At 38.6% G+C, this 25,298-nt stretch overlaps 2 pseudogenes; both read left to right on the forward strand.

Moving 5' to 3' along the window:
- The first annotated feature begins 9,126 nt into the window (after positions 1 to 9,126).
- LOC129640132 (ferritin heavy chain-like) lies at positions 9,127 to 9,948 on the forward strand (annotated as a pseudogene).
- Positions 9,949 to 24,333: 14,385 nt separating this feature from the next.
- LOC129640162 (ferritin heavy chain-like) lies at positions 24,334 to 24,986 on the forward strand (annotated as a pseudogene).
- The last annotated feature ends 312 nt before the right edge of the window (positions 24,987 to 25,298 follow it).

A 25,298-nucleotide genomic window follows, 5' to 3' on the forward strand; every position in this document is an offset into this window, starting at 1 on the left:
CGTACCCTAGTGAAAAATGGGTCCTGAAGATTGGGTTCTTAAAGGTACAAAATTGGTAACAAATACATAAAAGCAAAAATTAAAAATCTAGAGTAGAGTTTGGAATTTCAAAAATGCGATGTTAATGAAAAGAAGAAGGAAAAGAAAGAGAGAAAAAACGAACAAAGAAAAACAAACAAGGTCATGAAAATTATAAAGAAACTACAGGTACAAAATTGATAACTAATACCAAAAAGCAAAAATTAAAAATCTAGAGTACAGTTTGGAATTTCAAAAATACAACGTTAAAAAAAAAAAAAAAGAAGAAGAAGAAGAAGAAGAAGAAAAATAAAGAGAGAAAACAAACAAACCAACAAAAACAATGTGGCAAAAATTATAAAGAAAATACAGGTACAAAATTGATATCAAATACCAAAAAGCATAAATTAAAAATCTTGAGTAGAGTTTGGAATTGCAGATATACGATGTTATATAAAAGAAGAAGAGAAAGAAACAGAGGGAAAAAAAAAAGTCACAGAAATTATGAAAAAAACTATAGGTACAAAATTGATAACATATACCAAAAGGCTAAAATTAAAGATCTAGAGTAGAGTTTGGAATTTCAAAAATACAATGTTAAAGAAAAGAAGAAAAAGAAAAAAGAAAAAAAAAAACGGTCAAAAAATTATAAAATATATATATGAAGTTTGCTGAAGAAGAAAAAAAAAATAGGGTCTTTTTTTTTTTTTTGCAAAATAATAGTTATAAAAGTGAAAATTAAAGGACAATAGAGGACTTAAAATTTTTTTTTTAATTAAAAACAAAAGAAAGATTGATCATAAAAATAGTAAAAATATATCTAGGTCTTTCTCTGGTTTTGTTGTGAGTATTGTGGGTTCAGTTCATTTTTGGCAGTTCCTTATACCAAAAGGCTAAAATTAAAGATCTAGAGTAGAGTTTGGAATTTCAAAAATACAATGTTAAAGAAAAGAAGAAAAAGAAAAAAGAAAAAAAAAAACACGGTCAAAAAATTATAAAATATATATATGAAGTTTGCTGAAGAAGAAAAAAAAAAAAAAAAAGACCCTATTTTTTTTTTTTCCTTCTTCAGCAAACTTCATATATATATTTTATAATTTTTTGACCGTGTTTTTTTTTTTTCTTTTTTCTTTTTCTTCTTTTCTTTAACATTGTATTTTTGAAATTCCAAACTCTACTCTAGATCTTTAATTTTAGCCTTTTGGTATATGTTATCAATTTTGTACCTATAGTTTTTTTCATAATTGCTGTGACTTTTTTTTTTCCTCTGTTTCTTTCTCTTCTTCTTTTATATAACATCGTATATCTGCAATTCCAAACTCTACTCAAGATTTTTAATTTATGCTTTTTGGTATTTGATATCAATTTTGTACCTGTATTTTCTTTATAATTTTTGCGACATTGTTTTTGTTGGTTTGTTTGTTTTCTCTCTTTATTTTTCTTCTTCTTCTTCTTTTTTTTTTTTTAACGTTGTATTTTTGAAATTCCAAACTCTACTCTAGATTTTTAATTTTTGCTTTTTGGTATTAGTTATCAATTTTGTACCTGTAGTTTCTTTATAATTTTCACGACCTTGTTTGTTTTTCTTTGTTCGTTTTTTCTCTCTTTCTTTTCCTTCTTCTTTTCATTAACATCGCATTTTTGAAATTCCAAACTCTACTCTAGATTTTTAATTTTTGCTTTTATGTATTTGTTACCAATTTTGTACCTTTAAGAACCCAATCTTCAGGACCCATTTTTCACTAGGGTACGAGATTACTGCACTTTTAAGAGAAGTTTTAGGCTGATAGCAAAATTGAGAGAAAGGAACCGAGATATTCCCAGGCCACATATTCCCTGGCCCTACATATGCATAATGTATGCCACCATCAACATCCAGCAACAGAGTGGTAAATTTGTTACAAATGAAGAATCTACAATGATACATCATAATCACCCAAAGGCCACAGTTTATGTTAGGATTCCTTATTGGTGGTGTACATTGTATGGGCTTGGACAAATGTATAGGGACATGTATCCCTGATTATAGTCATGTAGAGTTTTCAGTGCCCTAAAAAATATCCTCTTCACCTATTCTTTACTCCTCCCCTCTCAACCACTCATCTTTTTAATGTCTCCGTATTTCTTACATTGAGATATAATTGACATACACCAGTGATTTCAGGTATATAACATAATGTTTAGATATCTGTATATGTTGTGAAAAGATCCCAAGTACTTGACATCCATTACCATACAATAGTTACAAATGTTTTACTTGTGATAAGAAGTTTTTAGGCTTACTATACTAGGAACTTGCAAATATACAATAGTGTTATTAATGACAGGCACCATGCCATACATTATAACCCATGACTTATAACCTGAAGATTTTGTCTTCTGCTTCCTTAACCCATTTTGCTCACCTTGATGCTCTCACCTTTGCTCTGGCAATTACCAATCTGTCCTCTATGAGTTTTGGTTTTTCTTCTTGTTTTTGATCTCACATATAAAGGAGATATGTATACATATACAGATACATATACAGTATCTGTCTGTCTTAGTCTGACTTATTTAATTTAGCCTAATGCCTTCATTTGAGGAATTTTCAAATCCTAAAAGATAATGCTGTGAAAGTGCTGCACTCACTATGCCAACAAATTTGGAAAACTCAGCAGTGGCCACAGGACTGGAAAAGGTCAGTTTTCATTCCAATCCCAAAGAAAGGCAATGCCAAAGAATGCTCAAACTACCACACAATTGCACTCATCTCACATGCCGGTAAAGTAATGCTCACAATTCTCCAAGCCAGGCTTCAGCAATACATGAGCCATGAACTTCTAGATGTTCAAGCTGGTTTTAGAAAAGGCAGAGGAACCAGAGATCAAATTGCCAACATCCGCTGGATCATTGAAAACGCAAGAGAGTTCCAGAAAAACATCAATTTATGCTTTATTGACTATGCCAAAGCCTTTGACTGTGTGGATCACAATAAACTGTGGAAAAATCTGAAAGAGATGGGAATACCAGACCACCTAACCTGCCTCTTGAGAAACCTGTATGCAGGTCAGGAAGCAACAGTTGGAACTGGACATGGAACAACAGACTGGTTCCAAATAGGAAAAGGAGTACATCAAGGCTGTATATTGTCACCCTGCTTATAGAACTTATATGCAGAGTACATCATGAGAAACTCTGGGCTGGAAGAAGCACAAGCTGGAAGCAAGATTGCTGGGAGAAATATCAATAACCTCAGATATGCAGATGACACCGCCCTTATGGCAGAAAATGAAGAGGAACTAAAAAGCCTCTGATGAAAGTGAAAGAGGAGAGTGAAAAAGTTGGCTTAAAGGTCAACACTCTGACAACTAAGATCATAGCATCTGGTGCCATCACTTCATGGCAAATAGATGGGGAAACAGTGTCAGGCTTTATTTTTTGGGGCTACAAAATCACTGCAGATGGTGATTGCAGCCATGAAATTAAAAGACGCGTACTCCTTGGAAGGAAAGTTATGACCAACCTAGATAGCATATTGAAAAGCAGAGATATTGCTTTGCCAACAAAGGTCCGTCTAGTCAAGGCTATGGTTTTTCCAGTGGTCATGTATGGATGTGAGAGTTGGACTGTGAAGAAAGCTGAGCACTGAAGAATTGATGCTTTTGAACTGTGGTGTTGGAGAAGTCTCTTGAGAGTCCCTTGGACTGCGAGGAGATCCAACCAGTCCATCCTAAAGGAGATCAGTCCTGGGTGTTCATTGGAAGGACTGATGCTGAAGTTGAAACTCCAGTACTTTGGCCACCTCATGTGAAGAATTGACTCATTGGAAAAGACCCTGATGCTGGGAGGGCTTGGGGCCAGGGGGAGAAGGGGACAACAGAGGATGAGATGGCTGAATGGCATCACTGACTTGATGGACATGGGTTTGGGTAAACTCTGGGAGTTGGTGATGGACAGGGAAGCCTGGCATGCTGCGATTCGTTGGGTCGCAAAGCATCGGACACGACTGAGTGACTGAACTGAACTGATGATAAATGATGCTGAATACTTTTTATATAACCCTTAGCCATCTGTATGTCTTCTTTGCAGAAACATTGATTCAGATCTGTCAGTTTTAGTACTCAACTTTTTTCTTTTTTTTGCTGTTTTGGAGATTAACCCCTTATCACAGGAGCCCCCAACCTCCAGTCAGATCAGCAGCAGCATTAGATTAGAAATAAAGTTCACAAAGTATGTAACGTGCTTGAATCATCCTGAAACCATCCCCTCACACCCAGTCCATGAAAAAATTGTCTCCCTCAAAATTGGTCCCTGGTGCCAAAAAGACTAGGGACCGCTGCCTTATCGCATTTATCATTTGCCAATATTTTCTCCCATTCATGCCTTTTTATTTTGTTGATAGTTTTACTTTGCCGTGCAGGAGTCTTTTAGTTTCATGTAGTCCCACCTATTTATTTTTGCTTTTCTTGCCTTCACTTGGGTGTCAAATACAAAACCTCACCTCCAAGACTAATGTCAAGGAGTTTACTAATGCCTCTGTTTTCTCCTACAACTGTTATGGCTGCAGTCTTACGTTCAAGTCTTGAATCCATTTTGTGTTGATTTTGGTGTATGGTGTAAAATAGTGGTCCAGATTCATTGTTTTCCATGTGGACGTCCTGTTTCCCCAATACCATTTACTGCAGAGATTGTCTTTTCTCTATTGTATATTCCTGGCTCCTTTGCCATAAACTAATTAAATTGGGTTATTTCTGGGCTCTATTTTCCTCCACTGATCTGTGTGTCCGTTTTTATGCCAATACCATACTGTTCTCGTTAATGTTTCATACTTTTGTCTCTTCTAGATTGTGATACATTTGGAATCATACAGTATATATAGCCTTCTTAGATTGGCTTCTTTCACTTAGTAAGATGCATTTATGTCTTCTCCATATCTTTCCATATCTTGATACCTCATTTCTCTTTAGTGCTGATTAGTATTCCACTGTCTGTATCAAAATTTATTTTATCTCTACACATATAGAAGGATACCTTGGGTATTGTGAATAAAGCTGCTACAAACATCTACATGCAGGTTTTTGTGTTAACGTCCCTGATGACATACAATATGGAGCATCTTTTCATATGCTTGTTTGCCATTTATATATCTTCTTTGATGAGCGCTTAAGGTCTCTGTCCCATTTTAAAACTACACTGCTTGTTTTCTTATTGTTAGGTTTTAAGAGTTATTTGTCTATTTTGGATAACAGTCCTTGATCATGTGTCTTCTGCAAATATTTTCTCCCAATCTGTGCCTTGTCTTCTCATTCTTTTAATATTGTCTTTCACAGGGCAGAAGTTTTTAATTTTAATCAAATACAGTTTGTCAATTACATACCCAAGGTCATCTGAGCTTTATCCACTGTTCTTTTCTGGAAGCTTTATAACTTGACATTTTACATTTAGGTCTATGATTCATTTTAAATTAAATTTTGTAAATGATGTACAGTGTGTGTCCTTTCTTTGCATGTCCAGTTGTTTCAGCACCATTTCTTGAAAATACTATCTTTGCTCCATTGCATTGCCCTTTCTTCTTTGCTAAAGATCACTTCATCATATTTATATGGTTGTATTTCTGGACTCCCTGGTGGTGGTTTAGTATATCCATTTGGGGGTCCTAACACTGCTTGGAGATAAAGTGTGTGTGTTCAGTCGTGTCTGACTCTTTGCAACCCCATGGACTGCTCCTCTGTTCATGGAATTCTTTAGGCAAGAATACTGGAATGGGCTGCCATGCCTGTCTCCAAGGTATCTTCCCAACCCCAGGATCCAAGCAATGTCTCCTGCATTGCAGGCAGATTCTTTACCTATTCTCTAGTTTATTCATTGAACTATCTGGCTATTCTTTCCCCAATATTATGCTGTCTCAACTACCATTGCTTTATAGTAAGTCTTGAGGTCGAGTAATGTCAGTTTTCCAGTTTTATTGTTCTCCTTTAATAGTGTATTTGCTCTTCTGTTTCGTTTTTTCTGTTTACCTCTGCTTACCAATTTTAGAATAATTTTAGTGATATCCACAAAATAACTTGCTGTGATTTTACCATCTGCTTTTGTAATAAAATTTTACTGGAACTGACCCATGACCATTTATTTACATGTAGCCTGTTACTGGGTTTATTCTACAAAGTCAGTAAGGAGGCGAGACAATGTCCACCAAGACAGCTACCAATCCCTTCCTACTTCCATTCAAGTGTCCTGAATACAAATTCTAACACTCTTCCAAAATGAAAGAAGTTTTACTTTATATCAATTGATATATTGATATATTTATTGATAAATTGTATCAATTTACTTTATATCAAATTATATCAATTTACTTTATATCAATTATGCCACCTTGCACAAATAGTATTTATGGTTATTTTAAGCAAGATGCAACCAACCTTTGACTTCCTCTTTCCCAAGTTATTCATCTTTAATAGTTACTAAAATTAATTGGCAGTGGTATTACACAGCATAGACAATGCATTTTAGCGATGTGTCCTCCGCCTTCCCCTGTGACAATTTCAATAGAATACTTTTTGCATGGAACTTCCCAATTTGCATGTGTTCTACCTATTTATTTTTGCTAAAAGTTTGAGTTTCTAAATCTTATTTTATAGATGAAGAAATTAAAGATGTTAAGTGACTTGTGTGATAGTCTATCCATTTTCCCTAGAACATTCAAGTTGATGAGGTGGCTCTTAAGTTTTTTAGCAACTTCCAGTCCACCTCTCTGTGAATGGCCCAACTTGCAGATATTTCTGTTTTATGTTCTCAACACAAGGCAGTTTTTGGAGCTTGGATCGTGGTTTTTGTCCCTCATCTCTGATTATCTTTCCTGTCATGCTTGTTCAAAGAAAGGAAGAAGCCATATGAATGCTGTATATAAATGTTGCTGGGCCCTCCTCAGCAATACAAACTCACTGGGAACATAACCCACTTCCAAATGTTACTAGGCAGGTTCTGAACTGATTAATTAGATAGAATATGCTTGGCTCTACTATTTCCAATTATGCATAGGGTCCTTCAGCCTTGAGCCTGGACACATCTAAGAAGGTGATTAGCTGGATATCACAGGAAGTACACATACTGTTGCCCACAGCTGCTTCCTAGTCCCCACACCGAGCAGTAGCAAGAGCGGGGGTAAATGCTTTTAGATCAGAGCAGGATGTGTGGAAGCTTTCTGTCACAGGTTGGGACAGTACCCACAGGTGAGTAGAAAAACCCAGGAAGAACAAGGAGAATCCAAATCCAGCAGTTCACCAAAAATATGAGTTGATTCTCTCCAATTTCACTAATGACTGGCCAGAGTAGAAGTTGTCCCCCCTCTTATCTCCCCGGCTTTCTAAATTCACACAGCTGAATGTTTAAAAAGGAATCTAAAAACCAATCATGAATTAAAAGTCATCAAATGTTTGAAGAAAAACTTGAAAAAATAAACTATCAAGAAGAAATATCAAACTGAATAAATGAAAAAAAGAGCCCTTATACTCAAAACATTACACAAGCCGAAATCCAGAAACATTCTACAAAATAACCAGCTTATGATTCTGAAAAGTGGCAAGGCATGCAAGACAAGGAGAGACTCAAGAATTACGCCAGACTGAAGGAAGCTAACAGTCATGATAACTAACTGTAGCATGAGATTCTAATTGGGTCCTTTTACTGCATAAGGCATTTGGGGGATAACTTGGAAAAAAACTTGAATGGCATCTGACTATTCGATGGTAGTAATGCATCACTGTTCATTCCTCAATTTTGCCTGTTGTATTGTAGCTACAGGAGAATTTCCATATTTTCACAAATTAGACACTAATGTATTTCAGCTGATGAAACATCAGGTCAACGACTTATTCTCCAATAGTTCAGAAACAAGTTCTTTGCACTATCCTTGCAATTTTTCTGAAACTTTGAGAATATTTCAAAATAAAAATACATACAAAAACCTTACTAACACCCAAAGATAAAGCATTAGTAGAGTAAGAACAGAACTTCAGAATAAATACTCTTAATATCCTCAGGCAGTAAAAAAAAAAAAAAATATATATATATATATATATACACACATATATTTATATTTCATCAATAGAAATAAACTAGAGATCATGAAAATGAAAATACTAACTGTTGGAATAAAAAGTACAATAAATAGAATAATAGAATAGGCACTGCTGAATAGCAAATTAGAGAGATGGTTAAGTAATCAAACAATCCTGCCGCAATACAATAGGACCAAGGGAGGACAGAAATCGCAACCAGCTAGTAAAGGAACAGCGAGGAAATTCTCAAAGAACTAATAGGTATAAAATATATGAGAAAATAAAATAATATATAACAAGGCATATAACAGATTCCCAGAATGACCAACACAGGAGTTTGATCCTTGATTTTTAGAAAACAGAGACTGAGACTCAGCTTAAATATTGTTAAGATGCTGATTTTGTTAGAATGTGTGAACTCACAGCAATAAGGGTGAGAAGAATGAAACATCAGGCAGGGAAAGATGTGAAGAAATGTAATCCTATGTGTTTATCACGCTGGCCACTGCTTCCCAATGAGCCACAGTGACTCAGCAGATCATTCACTGAACAGGCTTGTCTAGAGGTTTAGAATCTGAAAGCACTCCTCAGGTCACTTGGCAGTGTGCAAGAGGGTGGCATTGGTATTTATCTTACAGGCTCTCTCCAGCCCCCATTTCTCATTGGTCAAAGCCCACCCCGAAGGGGCTTCTTCCACACGTAAATGACACGTTATCCAGTCTCTCATCAGCCCCTCAGGAGACTAGTTTCTACACACTGTAGTCTGACTATTTCACTTGAATCAGAAAGTAGAGAGGTGAGAAGGACCTGGAGACAGACAAGGAGTGGAGCTTTTCTGAGTTATTCCCCAGGAGCTGATTGTTGAAATTGTCTTAGAGTCCCTTCTCAACAGCCATTACGTCACCAGGCAGAAAGAAGGAGGGTCAAGACCATAGACCCCGCCCGCCCACGTGACCTCTTCCTTAACCAATCTCAAGCCCAGGCACTGACCCGGCCCAACGGACGCCATTACCCATCCATCCCAGAGCCCGCACCCAGCCACCTGTCGTCTGGCCCGGAGCCCGCCTCCGGCCACCCACATCATCCACCATGGGAAGGCTCCGAGGAGGCCACTGGCGCCCGCGCCCCTGCCGACCGAGCCGCCGTTCCCTGGGCCTTGGAGCCGCCCGCCATGATGCCCACACCGCCCTCACAGGTTCGTCAGAACTACCGCCTTGAGTGTGAGGCCGCGCTCAACTGCCACGCTGCCCTGGAGTTCCACGCCTCCTTCCAGTGCCTGGCCCTGGCCTTCTACCTCGACTGTGATGATGTGGGCTTGAAGCACTTCTACTGCTTCTTCCTGCTCCGCTCTCACGAGCACAGCACGACAGCCGAGAGCCTGATGTTCCTGCAGAACCAGCGTGGGGGCCGCGTCTCCTTCTTCGACATCAGAAAGCCTGAGACCCAGCAGTGGGAGAGTGCACTCCAGGCCATGCAAGACACCCTGCACCTGGAGAAGTGCGTCAACCAGAGCCTGCTCGACCTGCACAAGCTGGCCACCGACAGCAGCACGCCCATCTGTGCGATTTCCTGGAGACTGGCTACCTGGACCAGCAGGTCAAGTTCATCAAGGAGCTGGGAGATCATGTCAGCAACCTGAGCAACGTGGGGTCCCCGGAAGGCAGCCTGGCAGAGTACTTCTTTGACAAGCTCACCTTGGGCGACGGCGACAAGGAGGACTGATCCTAGACTGGACTTTCCCCTGAGTCCCGGGTGACTGCCCAAGGTCACCCTGCCTGCCATCAAGTCTGCAGTATTGCCCTTGCAGAAAAACTTCACTTTAGTTTTTTTCTTGCAGTTTTGGCAGTTCTTCACATAAAAAGTTATTGGTTGTTCAAATAAAGTTAATAGTTGATGCATAAATAAACGTCTCTAATTTGTATGTGCAAATCTCTCACTCTTAAACTTTAAAACAGGTGTACAAGAGTCTCTCCAGCTACCCAGGCCCTGTCCACATGCAGCTTAGGATCTCCACTGATGGAGAGGGAAGGTGTTCCATGGGACCATGGAAAACAGAAAATCAATCCTCCCCTAGTAAAACAATGTTGGGTGGGGCGTGGTCTGGGGCCCTGGTGAGTGTGGATGCCTGAGCAGAGTTCAAGTATCAAAACATGGCCTGAAAATCATGATTGGGGTTGATCTGGGGAAAGAGTGAAGGGGATGGGGTTGGGCAAGGGTTGAAATGAAGGGGGTTTTCACTTTATGTGAAATGTTACTGCTTAATTCTGGGTAGCATGATGGTGGGTCCAGAAGTCAGCTTGGCCAAATCCCTCTTTGACAAGTTCAAAGTGAAGAGCAGCCCTGGTGAATGGAGGCTAGAATTATCTGGCTTCAGAAGGGATGAACTGCCTATTGTCTGCTGTGCTGCCATCGCATTTCCTTGAGATATGTAATCAATACTACATACGTGATTTCATTTAGGCAATATTCCTGTAGGATGAATGGCATTATCCCTGTTTTATTTTTTTTTAATCGATAGGTTTATACGTGGTATTTGTATGCTTCTTTCAGGTGTTCAGACCCTGCATCCATGTTCTCTGTTGTTTCCAGCCCTGAATGACTTATTTCATACTTGGTGCTCACTAACACATAGGTCTCTTAATCCTCACCTGGCACACTTGACTTTTAAGTCAAAATTAGGCTTCCTGAAAGAGTTATCTGTACTTTTTTTCCTTCCCTGGAAGAGTGAATTTCTTTGTGTTAAGTTTTAGAAGTAGGAAAACATCCATAAGATTCAGAAATTGAAGTATATAAAAACATTTATTATGAATTATTCATTGTCACTGTTCCCAGGCTCCCAATCGTCTCTATCCAATGGGTGTTTCTATGGAGAGCCATGTCCTTGGGGTTTCTTACTTTGATAGTGATGCTGAAATCACCCAATTCAATGACTTTAATATATTTACAGAGCTGTACAACCATCATCACAACTAATTTTGGAATATTTTCATTACACCCCAGGTACCTCATGCCCATTTACAGTCTCTCTGTAATACTATCCCCAGATAGACCCTGGTAAATACTGGTTTAGTTTTGGTTTCTAGACATCTGCCTTTTCAAGAAATTTACTATAAATGGAAACATACAATACGCAAACTTTTCTGTTGGATTTCTTTCATTAGGCATAGTGTTTTTGCGGTTTACCTGGGTTACATGTTGCTACTTCATTCATTTTTATTGCTGAATACTATTCTACTCCATAGATATGCTACTTCTGTTCATACACCAGTTGGAAGACATTCGAGTTGTTTTACTTATAGTCTTTAGGGAATATTGCTACTGTGAACATTCATATACAAATTTAAAAAGAATGTTTTAACTTCTCCTGGCAAGATACTTTAGGACTGATATTGCAATGGCATATGGTAAACCTATATTTAACTTCATGAGAAACTGCCAATCTAAATAAACATAAACAAGTGGGACCTAGTTAAAATTAAAAGCTTTTACACAGCAAAGGAAACTATAAACAAGGTGAAAAGTGAAAAGACAACCGATTTTCTCAGAATGGGAGAAAATAATAGCCAATGAAACAACTGACAAAGGATTAATTTCCAAAATATACAAGCAGCTCATACAACTCAATAACAGAAAAACAAACAACACAATCAAAAAATGCTAAAAAGACCTAAACAGACATTTCTCCAAAGAAGACATACAGATGGGTAAAAAACACATGAAAAGATGGTCAACATTGCTCATTATCAGAGAAATGCAAATCAAAACTACATGATGTATCACCTCACACAGGTCAGAATGGCCATCATCAAAAAGTCTTCAAACAATAAATGCTGGAGAGGGTGTGGAGAAAAGGGAACCCTCTTGCACTACTGGTGGGGATGCAAATTGATACAGCCACTATGGAAAATGGTATCAAGATTTCTTTAAAAACTAGGAATAAAACCACCATAATACCCAGCAATCCCATGCTTAGGCATATACCCTGAGGAAAGAAAGTGAAGTGAAGTCATTCAGTTGTGTCCGACTCTTTGTGACCCCATGGACGGAGGAGTTCATGACGATGGGATTTCCCAGGCAAGAATATTGGAGGGGTTGCCATATCCTTCTGCAGGGGATCTTCTGGACCCAGGGATCGAACCTGGGTCTCCCATATGGCAGGCATATTCTTTACCATCTGAGCCACTAGGGAATTCCGACCCTGAGGAAACCAAAATTGAAAAAGACACATTGTTCACTGCAGCACTATTTACAATAGCTAGAACATGGAAGCCACCTAGATGTCCATTGACAGATGACTGTATAAAGAAGTTGTGGTACATATACACCATGTAATATTACTCAGCCATAAAAAGGAACACATTTGAGTCAGTTCTAATGAGGTGGATGAACCTAGAGCCTATACAGAGTGAAGTCAGAAAGAGAAAGACAAATATACTAACACATATATATGGAATCTAGAAAGATGGTACTGAACAATTTATGCAGGGCAACAACGGAGAAACTGACATAAAAAATAGACTGATGGACACAGGGAGAAAGGAGGAGAGGGTGAGATGTATGGAGAGAGTAACACGGAAACTTACATTACCCTATGTAAAACAGATAACCAATGGCAATTTGCTGTATATCTCAGGGAATGCAAACAGGGGCTCTGTATCAATCAAGAGGGGTGGGATGGGGAGGGAGATGGGAGGGAGGTTCAAGAAGGAGGGGACACAGGTATCCTTATGGCTGATTCATGTTGAGGTTTGACAGAAAACAACAAAATTCTGTAAAGCAATTATCCTTCAATTAAAAAAATTTAAAAAAAAAGAAACTGCAATTCTGTTTTCCAAAGTGTCCACATAATTTCTCATTTCCATTAGCAATGTGTGAAGGTCCAATTTCTGTAATGTTTTGGCAATACACAAACCTGCCTATTTACTTTAAATCATAGCCATTCTACTAGGTCCTAAGTAGTACTTTATTGTGATTTTTTAAAAATTTCTATAATTACTAATGGAGCTGAGTATATCTTTATTTGTTTATTTATAGATAGTAACAAGAACTCATATGAAGAAATAAAGAATATTGTTAAAAGTAACTACATAAATAAATATAAAAGTCACTATTATTGTATATTTCACTGAGAACTCCTCTTTTATCATCTAGGATATTTAAAAAGTCATAAATATTTGTCATTAATGTAAACTAATGGGAACACTATATATATATATATTTAATATATAATTTCTGACAACAACATAAAGGGGGAAGTATGGAGCTGTGTAGTGGCATACTTTGTACACCTGAAACTAATTTACTACTAATTCAAAACACATTGCTCTACACTGAAGATATTACATGCAATCTGCACAGTAATCATTTAAAAAGTAAATAAGAATATACACAGAAAATGAATGAGAGGGAATCAGAATGGTTCACTACAAAAAAATCAAACTTGAAAGAAGTTACCAATAGAGGGAACGAGGAACAAAAATAAGATACACAGAAAATAAAGAGCAGAAGTAAGTCTTCCCTTGTTACTAATTACTTAATTGAAAGGGATGCATGTAAAGCCTTGCTTAGAGGAATATTTATTACTATAAGAGCCTCAACTTATAAAGAAAGATTTCAAATATTACTTTACATCTTAAGAAACTAGACGAACTAGCACAAAGAAGGAAATAAAAATGATTAGAATGGAGATATATGAAGTAGAGAATGGGAAAACAAAGTAGCAAATCAATGAAACTGATAGTTCTTTCCTTAAAAATATCAACAACAGTAACAAGCTTTGCTATGCTATGCTATGCTAAGTCACTTCAGTCGTGTCTGACTCTGTGCGACCCTATAGACAGCAGCCCACCAGGCTCCCCTGTCCCTGGGATTCTCCAGGCAAGAACACTGGAGTGGGTTGCCATTTCCTTCTCCAATGCATGAAAGTGAAAAGTGAAAGTGAAGTCGCTCAGTCGTGTCCGACTCTTAGCGACCCCATGGACTGCAGCCCACCAGGCTCCTCCATCCATGGGATTTCCCAGGCAAGAGTACTGGAGTGGGGTGCCATCGCCTTCTCCAGTAACAAGCTTTAGGTTATACTAAAGAAGTAAAACAAGGAACTGAAACCTGGAATGAATATGGGGACATTACTACTGATTTTACAAAAAATAAAATATATAAAAATGCAAAGAAAAATTGTGTCAAGAAATGTGATAACCTAGTTGAAACAAATTGCTAGACACAAAAACTACCAAAACTTAAGAAATAATCTGCAAAGACCAATAACAAGTAAAGAAATTGAATCAGTAATAAATACCTTCTCAACAAAGAAAAGTCCAGGATGAATCCTATCTAACATTTAAAGAAGAAAGTGAAGGGCTGGAAAAAGATATTTCACAGAAATGGAGACCAAAAAAAAGCAGGAGTAGCAATACTCATATCAGATGAAATAGACTTTAAAATAAAGGCTGTGAAAAGAGACAAAGAAGGACACTACATAATGATCAAGGGATCAATCCAAGAAGAATATGTAACAAGTATAAACAAATATGCTTCCAACCTAGGAGCACCGCAACATGTAAGACAAATGCTAACAAGTATGAAAGGGGAAATTAACAATAACACAATAATAGTGGGAGACTTTAATACCCCACTCACACCTATGGATAGATCAACTAAACAGAAAATTAACAAGGAAACACAAACCTTAAATGACACAACGGACCAGTTAGACATAACTGATATCTATAGGACATTTCACTATAAAACAATGAATTTCACCTTTTTCTCAAGTGCACACGGAACCTTCTCCAGGATAGATCAGATCCTGAGCCATAAAATCTAGCCTTGGTAAATTCAAAAAAATTGAAATCATTCCAATCATCTTTTCTGACCACAATGCAGTAAGATTAGCTGTCAATTACAGGAAAAAAAAAAACAAACTATTAAAAATTCCAACATCTGGAGGCTAAACAACACGCTTCTGAATAACCAACAAATCATAGAAGAAATCAAAAAAGAAATAAAAGTATGCATAGAAATGAATGAAAATACAACAACCCAAAATCTATGGGAAACTGTAAAAGCAGTGCTAAGGGGAAGGTTCATAGCAATACAGGCTTACCTCAAGAAACAAGAAAAAAGTCAAATAAATAACCTAACTGTACACCAAAAGCAACTAGGAAAGGAAGAAATGAAGAACCCCAGGGTTAGCAGAAGGAAAGAAATCATGAAAATTAGGGCAGAGATAAATGCAAAAGAAACAAAAGAGACACAGATGTATAGAACAGTGTTTTGGACTCTGTGGGAGAAGGTGAGGGTGGGATGATCTGAGAGAATAGCATTGAAACATGTATATTATCATATGTGAAACAGATCGCCAGTCCAGGTTCGATGCAGGCGAGCAGGTGCTCAGAACTGGTGCACTGGGATGACCCAGAGGGATGGGATGGGGAGGGAGGTGGGACAGGGGTTTAGGATGGGGAAGACATGTACACCCATGGCTGATTCATGTCAATGTATGGCTAAAACCACTGCAATATTGTAAAGTAATTAGCCTCCAATTAAAACAAATAAATCAAAATTTTAAAAAAGTAAAAAAAATAAAGAATACTAATTCTTCCTAAATTCTTCCAAAAAATAAAAGGAACACTTCTTAACTTATTCAATAAGATCAGTATTAACTGATACCAAAGTCAGATACTGATGTCAAAAGAAAAGTATAGAACAATATCCCCTATGAGTACAGATATAAAACACTCAAAGAGTATTGGCAAACTGAATGCAGCAGCATATTAAAAGTATTATATATCGTGGCCAAGTAGAATTTTCCCTAGGAATGCCAGGTTGGTTCTATACACAAAAATCAACTAATCTTATTAACAGAATGATTATGAGAAAAAGCACACAATCATTTCAACAGACACACAAAAATATTTGGCAAAATCAAATACCATTTCATCATTAAAACATTCCACAAGCTATAAAGAAAAGGGAACTTCCTCAATATGATAAAGGGCAGTTTTGAAAAACTCAAAGCTAACACCATACTCAAAGGTGAAAGAACGAGAGCTTCCCCTTTAAGGTCAGGAAAAAGAAAAGGATGCCTGCTTTTGCTATTTCCATTGAACCAAACATTCTAGCTTTAGCATGTAGGCAAGGAGAAAAAGACATTCTAATTGAAATGGAAGGAGTAAAATTATTCACAGATGACACAACCTTATACAAAGAGAATCCCAAAGGAAAAAAACAAATTAGGAGTAATAAGTTCAGAAAAATTGCAGAGCACAGCTTCAACACACAAAACTAAATTCTATTGTATACCTGATCAATGAATAATCTGAAAATGAAATTAAGAAAACAACTCCACTAAGAGCATCAGGAAGAAGAAAATACTTAAGAATAAGTTTAGCCAAGAAGATGCAAGACTTTTACGGTGAAAACCACAAACATTGCTAAAATAATTTAAACTAGATCAACACGAGTGAGAAGACATCTGTTGTTCATTTATGGGAATATTTAATATTGTAAATATGTTAAAGCCCCCCAAAGAATTCACAGATTCAACGTAATTTCTCTCAAAATCCCCCCAAAAAATGTATTATAATGAATTTTGGAATATTTTCTCTGTCCCCCACATCAACCTTATTCCACTTAGCTAGCATTTCCCAAGGCTATTGGGAAAAGGCTACTGCCTTATTTTTGCAGGAATGAACATGCTGATCTTAAAAACACACAAGTGAAAAGAAAAAAGGTGATCAAATAGATGATTAAAATTAAAAACTAAAAGACACTGCAAATGGGAAAAACATTACAATATGTATCTGTGATAAAGGACTTACATAATGTTTAATTTTATTTGTCAACTTGACTGGACCAAGGGATGCCCAGATATTTGGGCAAATATTATTATGAGTGTGTTCCTGAGGGTGTTTCTGGATAAGATTAACCTTTGAATCAGTAGAATAAATAAAGAAAACAGACTGACTTCCCTAATGGTGGTGAGCCTCATCCAATCAATTGAAAGTCTGACTAGAACAAAACGGCTGACCCTTCTTTAAATGAGGGGGGATTTTTCTTTCTTTTGGACTTGAACTGAAACACTAGCTTCTACTGGGTATTGAGATTGCTGACCCTTACACTGGAACTGAGGCCTTTGGACTTGAACTGGAACTATACCGTCAGCACTCCTAGGTCTCCAGCTTGACATTGAAGATCATGGGACTTGTCTTTCTCAATGTAATTTCATGCCTTTTTCTCAGCACACTGTAGAGCCTTCTTTGGAAAAAATGAATTTACTGTGGTATGATTCATATACCATATAATTCACCCTCTGAATTTATATCCAAGAACTTTTAGTATATCCATAGTTATACATCCATCATAAATTTTAGAATATCTTCACTGTCCCCCAAATAAACTCCACTCCACTTAGCTAGCATTTCCCAATATCCCTACCTGCCTGATCTTAGCCAATTACTAATTTGCTTTCTGTGTATTACAGATTTGTCTGTTCTGTACATTGCATAGGAATGGAACTGTACAATCTGTTCCTTTTTGGCTTCTTTCACCTAGCATATTTTCAAGGTCCATTCATTTTGCAGAACACATTATTACTTTATTCTTTTTATTAATAATATTTTGTTAGATGGTTATATCATATTTTTTATATCCATTAGTCATTTGATGGGCATTTAGATTGCTTCTACTTTAAATAATCTCCCAGGGCTGTGGTAACAAATTGCCTTGAATTGATGACTGCCCGCCCCACTCCCACCATAAAACAAAAACCACATACTTATTCTCTTAGAGGTCTGGAGGCCAGAAGCACCAAAATATGTTCATTCGGCCCAAATCAAAGTGTCAGATATGATACATATCCTCCGGAGGATCCAGGGGAGAATCTTCCTTTCTCCTTCCACTTTCTGTTTGCTGCTAGCTTTCCTTGGCTTCTGCCTGCATCCCTCCAGTCTTTAAGGCCATCATCTTCAAATCTTTGTTCTATCTGCCCATTACATTTTCCTCTCTGAGTGTGAAAACTCTATCTCCCTCTTAAGTGGTTGTGTGTGACTGCATTTAGAGCCCACCTAGATAATCCAGCATAATATTCCCATCTCAAGATATTAAAAGTAACCACATCTAAAGACAGTCTTAGTTTTGCCATATAAGATTACCTTCATGGGTTTAAGAGATTCATATGTAAATATTTTTTGGTAGTGTGTTTTTCAGCTTACCATAGTCTTTCTTCCCTCTGGCCCCCAAAATTCACATTTACCCCACATGCAAAATACGTTCATCCATCCCAACATCCCATTGAATCTTAATCCTTTACAGTGTAAAACAAGTCCAAAATTTCATATAAATATGAGTTTAGAAGTTCAAAATCTAATTATCAGCATTATGTAAATCAGAGAGTGAGACTCTGCGTATGATCCATCTTAGAACAACATTCTTGTCCATCTCTATACCTGTAAAACTAGAAAACAAGTTGTTGTTTAGCTGTTCTTGACTCTTTTGCGACCCCATGGACTGTAGCCTACCAGGCTCCTCTGTCCATGGGATTTCCCCAGCAAGAATGCTGGAATGGGTTGCAGTTTCCTTCTCCAGGGGATCTTCCCAGACCAGGGATCAAACCTGTGTCTCCTATATTGGCAGGTAGATTCTTTACCATTAAGCCACCAGGGAAGCCCAGAAAACAGGTTACGTCTTTTCAAAAAACAGTGCTGGAACAAATCAAGTCTAAGAGCTTTAGACATTCCTATTTCAAAATGGAAAAACAAAAACAAAAACAAAAAACAGAAGAACAAAGAGGTCACTGATTCCAGGCGATTTCAAAGCCCAGTATGGATATTTCATTAGGCTGCCAGACCTAGGAGGAATTTTTTGTGGGTCAAGATTTCCCCTTCTGTGCTGAAGGCTCCATGCTCCAAGCCCAAGATTCTTCTCTTAAAGCTATTCTTCATTTTTCTTAAAGGGTAGCATATGTTTGTATCTGAGTAGTTGTAGCCTGTTTCCTGCATATAGGATTTGGAACCCTTGTGACATTCCTTTGTTTCATCTTCTCTCTGTTGCACAGGGACACCTTGGCTTTCTCTCCACATGCTTTCGTAACAGTGAATCTCCTAATTTTAGCACCTTTTCCAGTCTGGAGAGGTAAGAATACCTCCAATTTTGTGCTTTACCACTAGGCCTGTTGATCCATTTTGAGTTATTTGGTTATCACTGTAGTACTTATTTCTCAAGTCATAATAAATACAAAAAAAAAGGCAAAGTCATTCTCGATAAAATTCACAAATGAAACTATTGAACATCAAATCATATACAATTCAAAACTATAAACTCGATAAATCACAAATGTCAAGCAATTATCATGAAATGATTTAACACAATTACATATGTCTTCCTTTCTTCCTGCAAACAAATTTATTACAGCAATCTCAATATTTATCTAGAACTGTGTCTCATTCTACAGAAAAGCCCACTGAGTTAGACTCTATTTTTTGTGACTTGGTAGGCCTTAAATCTTGTGGGATAATTTTTCAATTTGAGAACAAATTCTCCAGCAGCAACTGGTATTGACACAGCTGTATATAAACTGAGAGTCAGATAAGGATTTGGAACTGTGTGGAGTATATTAAGCTGCATGATGATGTCCCATCTGTGATTCTTTACTACATTCATCAGTCAGTTTCAATTGTAAATTTTTATTTGGTTGTAGTAATTCATTTCTACAGTTTTAAAAGTATACATGTTTTCTGAAACAGAGGTTAGCAAACAATGGCTTACAACCTGAATCTGACCCGCCGTCTATTTATGTACAGCCCACAAGCTGAAAATGAATTTTGTATTTCCAAATGATTGGAAAATGTTAAAAGAGCAGTAATTTTTTTTTGAAAAAAATTTTTCTAAAATTCAAATTTCAACAGCCCTAAATACAATTGTATTGGAACACGGCCATGCTCATTTGATGACAGCCTGTCACTGGGGTGCTGTTACACCTGGCTATTGTTACACTACAATGGCAGAGTTTTCCTAAGTACACTTGCTTATCAGTCTTACAGTTGAAACTGACCCACTAAAAAATCGACTTGCCAGGCGAGAAAATCAACTTTTAAGTGTCAGACTTCTGATTTCGTAAGAGCTCACTAACAACTGAAAACTTCATTTAAACTCACACAGCTATGGTCAATTTATTTACCACAAAGGAGGCAAGAATATACAATGTAGAAAAGACAGCATCTTCAATATGCGGTTCCAAGGAAAACTGGACAGCTACATATAAAAGAATTACATTAAAACATTCTCTAACATCATACACAAAAATAAACTTGAAATGGATCAAAGACCTAAATGTAAGACTGGACACTATATAACTCTTCCAGGAAAACATAGGCAGAACACTCTATGACATAACTCACAGTAATATATTTTTTGATCCACTTTCTAGAATAATAAAAATCAAAATAAACAAAGAGTTTATAAGTTTCTGCAGGGCTTATTAATTAATTAAACTTATAAGTTTCTGCAGGGCAAAGGAAATCATCAAAAAATTTTTAAAAGGCAGCGCACAGAATAGGGTAAAATATTTTCAAATGAAGTGAGCAACAAGAGACTAATCTCCAAAATATACAATCAGCTCATGCAGCTATATGTCAAAAAAGCAAACAATGAGCAGAAGATCTAAATTGACATTTCTTCAAAGAAGACATATAGATGGCCAAAAATCACAAAGCGCATGAAAAGATGCTCACCACTAAATATCAGATAAATGCAAATCAAAACTACAAGGAGGTAGTTTTGACCATTTTGACCTCATACTGGCCATCAACAAAAATGGCCATCGCCCAAATGGCCGTGAACAAAAAGTATACACACAACAAATGCTAGAAAGGGTACAGAGAGAAGAGAAACCCCCTACACTGTTCGTGGGAATGTAAATGGTATAGCCACTATGGAGAACAGTATGAAGGTTCCTTAAAAACTTAAGGTAGGAACTACCATATGATCCAGCAGTCCCACTCCTGAGCAGGCACTGGAGAAAGCCATAATCCAAAAGGACACATGCACCTCATTGTTCACTGAAGCAGGACATGGAAGCAACCTAAATATCCATCAACAGAAGAATGGATAGAGAAGATGTGGTACATATATACAATGAAATATTGTTGTTGCCATTGTTTTTAGTTGCTAACTCATGTAAAGACTCTTTACGACCCCATGGACTGTAGCCTGCCAAGCTCCTCTGTCCATTGGATTTCCCAGGCACAAATCCTGGAGTGGGTTGCCATTTCCTTGTTCAAGGGATCTTCTCCACCCAGGGATCAAATCCATGTCTCCTGCATTGGCTGGCTGATTCTTTAAGGCTGAGCCAACAGGGAAGCCCACAATGAAATATATTACTCGGTCAGAAAACAAAAGAACAAAATAATGCCATTTGCAGCAACAAAGATGAACCTAGATAAATGTCATATGTTATCATTCATATGTAGAATCTTATTTTTTTCTTAAAAAAGGTACAAATTAACTTATTCTCAAAACAGAAAGAGACTTACATATATAAAAACAAACTTATGGTTACCAAAAGGGAAATGTGGGGGACAGGGATAAGTCAGGAGACTGGGATGAACATACACACACTATATACTACATAAGAGAGATAACCAACAAGGCTCTACTGTATAGTACAGGGAACTCTACTCAAAACTCTGTGATAACCTACATGAGAAAATAATCTAAAAAAGTGGATATGTGTATGTATATAAATAAATCATTGTGCTCATCACCTGGAACTAACAAAACATTGTAAATCAACTATATTTCAATGAAATTAATTTAAAAAATTAAAAACTGTATTTAAAAACTCTAAAATTGTATCTCCAGTTGGAGACTGCTTCTCTTTCATGTTGCCTCCCTTTTTCCAGAGATCCCAATAGGCAAAAACCATCACTTATCAAGATGTATTGCTGTTTAGTCACTAAGTTATGTCCAACTCTTTGTGACCCCATGGACTGAGCCTGCCAGGCTCCTCTATCCACGGGATTTCCCAGGTAAGAATACTGGAGCAGGTGGCCATTTCCTCCTCCAGGGGATATTCTCAACCCAGGGATCAAACCTGTTCATTTCCTGTATCTCCTGCATTGGCAGGAAGGTTGTTTTTTTTGGTTTTGTTTGTTTGTTTGTTTGTTTTTTACCACTAAACAACTATGGAAGCCTATGAAGATGTACAGTTTTCAATATTCAAAGAGTTTAACTTACAATCAGCCCAGCAATGGCAAAGAACAAGGAAAGCATGTTCCACAAATGCTTCCCCCACCCCCAGCTTTCCCTCGTAACATTTATATAATTAGAAGGATATAATATTTTATATCCATGTCATCATACACCCAGAAGCAATTAGCCACAAAGTACAAACTCATTTTTTATGATTCTTTTTCCTCAGCACAAATTATTCACTCAAACCCCTAACAAGAAATTCAAAAGGTATGGGTTTAACATTACAGATCCTAGGACTTCCCTGGTGGTTCACTAGTTAAGGCTCCAAGTTCCAAATGTAGGCGGCCAGGGTTTGACTCTTCCTCAGGGAACTAGATCCCACATGCTGCAACCAGTAAGACTTTGCATGTCACTAGAGATCCTCCATGGCACAACAAAAATCTAAGATCCCACGTACTGCAACTAAGACTTCGTACAGATAGATGCATAGATAGTTGGATGGAGGGACAGACGAATAAAAAGATCAATCAATCAACATTAACATTACAGATCCTGGAGATCTGGTCTGGAATATGACATAGAAGGGCAGTGCAGTTGCCATAAGAGCTAAGTTCAAGAAATGGCTGGAGTGTCCCCTCCAGCCTTTCTCCCTTCTGTGATTTTTCTAAAGTTTTGCTTCACTCCTGAGAATTGAATGTAACCATTTTCCTTGCATTTGGAAGAGAGAACAGTGTAAAATATTTAACATTCTGGGCCCACTAAGCTTACCTTTGGAAATATGGGGGCCCTTTCTCCTGCATCCTGGAGGCAATACAAAAACCAAAAGCTTTTTGGACAGTTTTCCTCAATTAGCCTGCATGGCTAAAAGCAGTCAGGGGAAGGAACAAGCCAACTCTCCTGGTATTGGATCTATCAGTATCAAATTCCACAGTTATCTTTCACCCCTCACTACAGACAGCAGCCCAGATGCTGTTTCATACCGTGGATGACTCTATAGCCACTTAGGTAGGTATCAATGGGTGACAGTGAGGGTCCTTAGCCTACCTGAGTTCTCCATGCCATGCATTCCCCAAAGGAGAAGGTCACTGAATAACTGACACACTCTGCCCTCCAATACAATTGAGACTGTACATGAAATAGGCATCCTAGCTCTAGAGCTGATCCATGCTAATTAGCCAGGCAAATCAAATGAGCCCTTTATTCCTAAGTTTACATGAAGAAAGGTATGCAAGTAAAAGAGAAGATCATGATGAATAAAACAAACCATTTCTGGAGCAAAACCCCCAGATATATAAAGCTGAAGAGAATACCATTAAACCTTCAAATAAGGAAACATACTATAGAAGAAAACAATCAGAGCAGGTCTCCCCAGCACCCTGTTGGGAATGGCTCCACACAGCAACAAGTGAGTGGTGGGCACATAAACCTTCACCTGTATTGACACTCGATTCTGATCGCTCATATTGTCACATGGGTGCTACCTCCTGTCACATCAGCAGTGGCATTAGATTCTCAAAGGAGAACAGACCCTACTGTGAATTGTGCACCTGAGGGATCTAGGTTGTACTCTCCTTAGGAGAATAATCCTGAAAACATACTCTCCCTCCAAGAGAAAAATTGTCCTCCAGGAAACCAGTCCCAAGTTTCAAAAATGTTGGAGGATGCTGAATTTGACAACGAGAAAAAGTTCTTTCAAATTATTATTAATGCAAAATTTAAAACTTAATAGGCATCAGGTGCTCAGGTCAAAGCATTCGTGCCTCACCCAGGCTTTGATGGAACTTGGACTCAGTGCTCTTGCCCTGCCCACAGGCCCCGCCCACCTGGTGACCTCTTCCTTAAGGGACCCAAAGCCCAGGTGCTCACCCTGCACTAACGGTCACCATTTCCTGTCCATCCCAGAGCCCGCACCCAGCCACCTGCCCCGGGGCCCAGAGCCCGCCTCTGGCCGCCGTCATGGGTCATCGTGAGAAGGCTTCGAGGAGGCGGCCAGCACCTCCGCACCCGCTGCTGCCCACCCGGCTGCTGCCCCCGCCACACCTCCCTCATCCGAGACGCCTTCCGGATGGTCTTGCCGCTGCCCGCCATGTTGCCCACAGCGGCCTGGCAGGCACGCTACCACTACCGCCCCGAGTGCGAGGCCGCGGCCAACAGCCGCGCCGCCCTGGAGTTCCATGCCTCCTTCCAGTGCCTGGCCAGGGTCTGCTCCCTGCACCACCACCATGACATGGCCCTGGAGCACTTCTCCACTTCTTCCTGCTCCACTCCCAGGAGCACAGCGAGACAGCCGAGAGCCTGATGTTCCTGCAGAACCAGTGTGGGGGCCGTGTCTCCTTCCTGGACACCAGGATGCCCGAGACCCAAGAGCCGGAGAGCGGCCTCCAAGCCACGCAGGACGCCCTGCACCTGGAGAAGAGAGTCAGCCAGAGCCTGCTCGACCTGCACCACCTGGCCACCGAGAGCAGCGACGCCCACCTGTGCCACTTCCTGGAGACGCACCACTTGGACCAGCAGCTTGAGTTCATCAAGGAGCTGGGGGACCATCTCACCAACGTGCGCAAGATGGGGGCGCCAGAAGGCGGTCTGGCAGAGTACGCTTTTGACAAGCTCACCCTGGACACCAGTGACAAGGAGGAACGAGCCTGGACTGGACTTTCCCCCGAGTCCCGGGTGACTGCCAAGGTCACCCTGCCTGCCATGCAGACCACAGTGTTGCCCTTGCAGAAGAAGTTCACCTAAGTTTTTTTCTTGCAGTTTTACTAGTTCTTCACATAAAGTTATTTGGTTCCTCAATAAATAAAGGTCTCTCTGTTTGATTTTTGTGTGCAGCTCTCTCATCTTTTAAACTTTGAAACAGGTATCCAGGAATCTTTCTTGGCTACCCAAGTCTGATCCATATATAGCTCAGGATCTCTGCAGAGGGATGGAGAAGGGGTTCCTGAGATCCTGGAAAACACAGGACCCCCATGAACAAAGTAGGTGAAGAGGGTGGGGTGGGCCGTCTGAGACACTAGTCTATGTGGGTACATGGTAAAATGATATACATATATA

Source organism: Bubalus kerabau, chromosome X (genome assembly GCF_029407905.1).
Source record: "Bubalus kerabau isolate K-KA32 ecotype Philippines breed swamp buffalo chromosome X, PCC_UOA_SB_1v2, whole genome shotgun sequence".
Taxonomy (NCBI): Eukaryota; Metazoa; Chordata; class Mammalia; order Artiodactyla; family Bovidae; genus Bubalus; species Bubalus kerabau.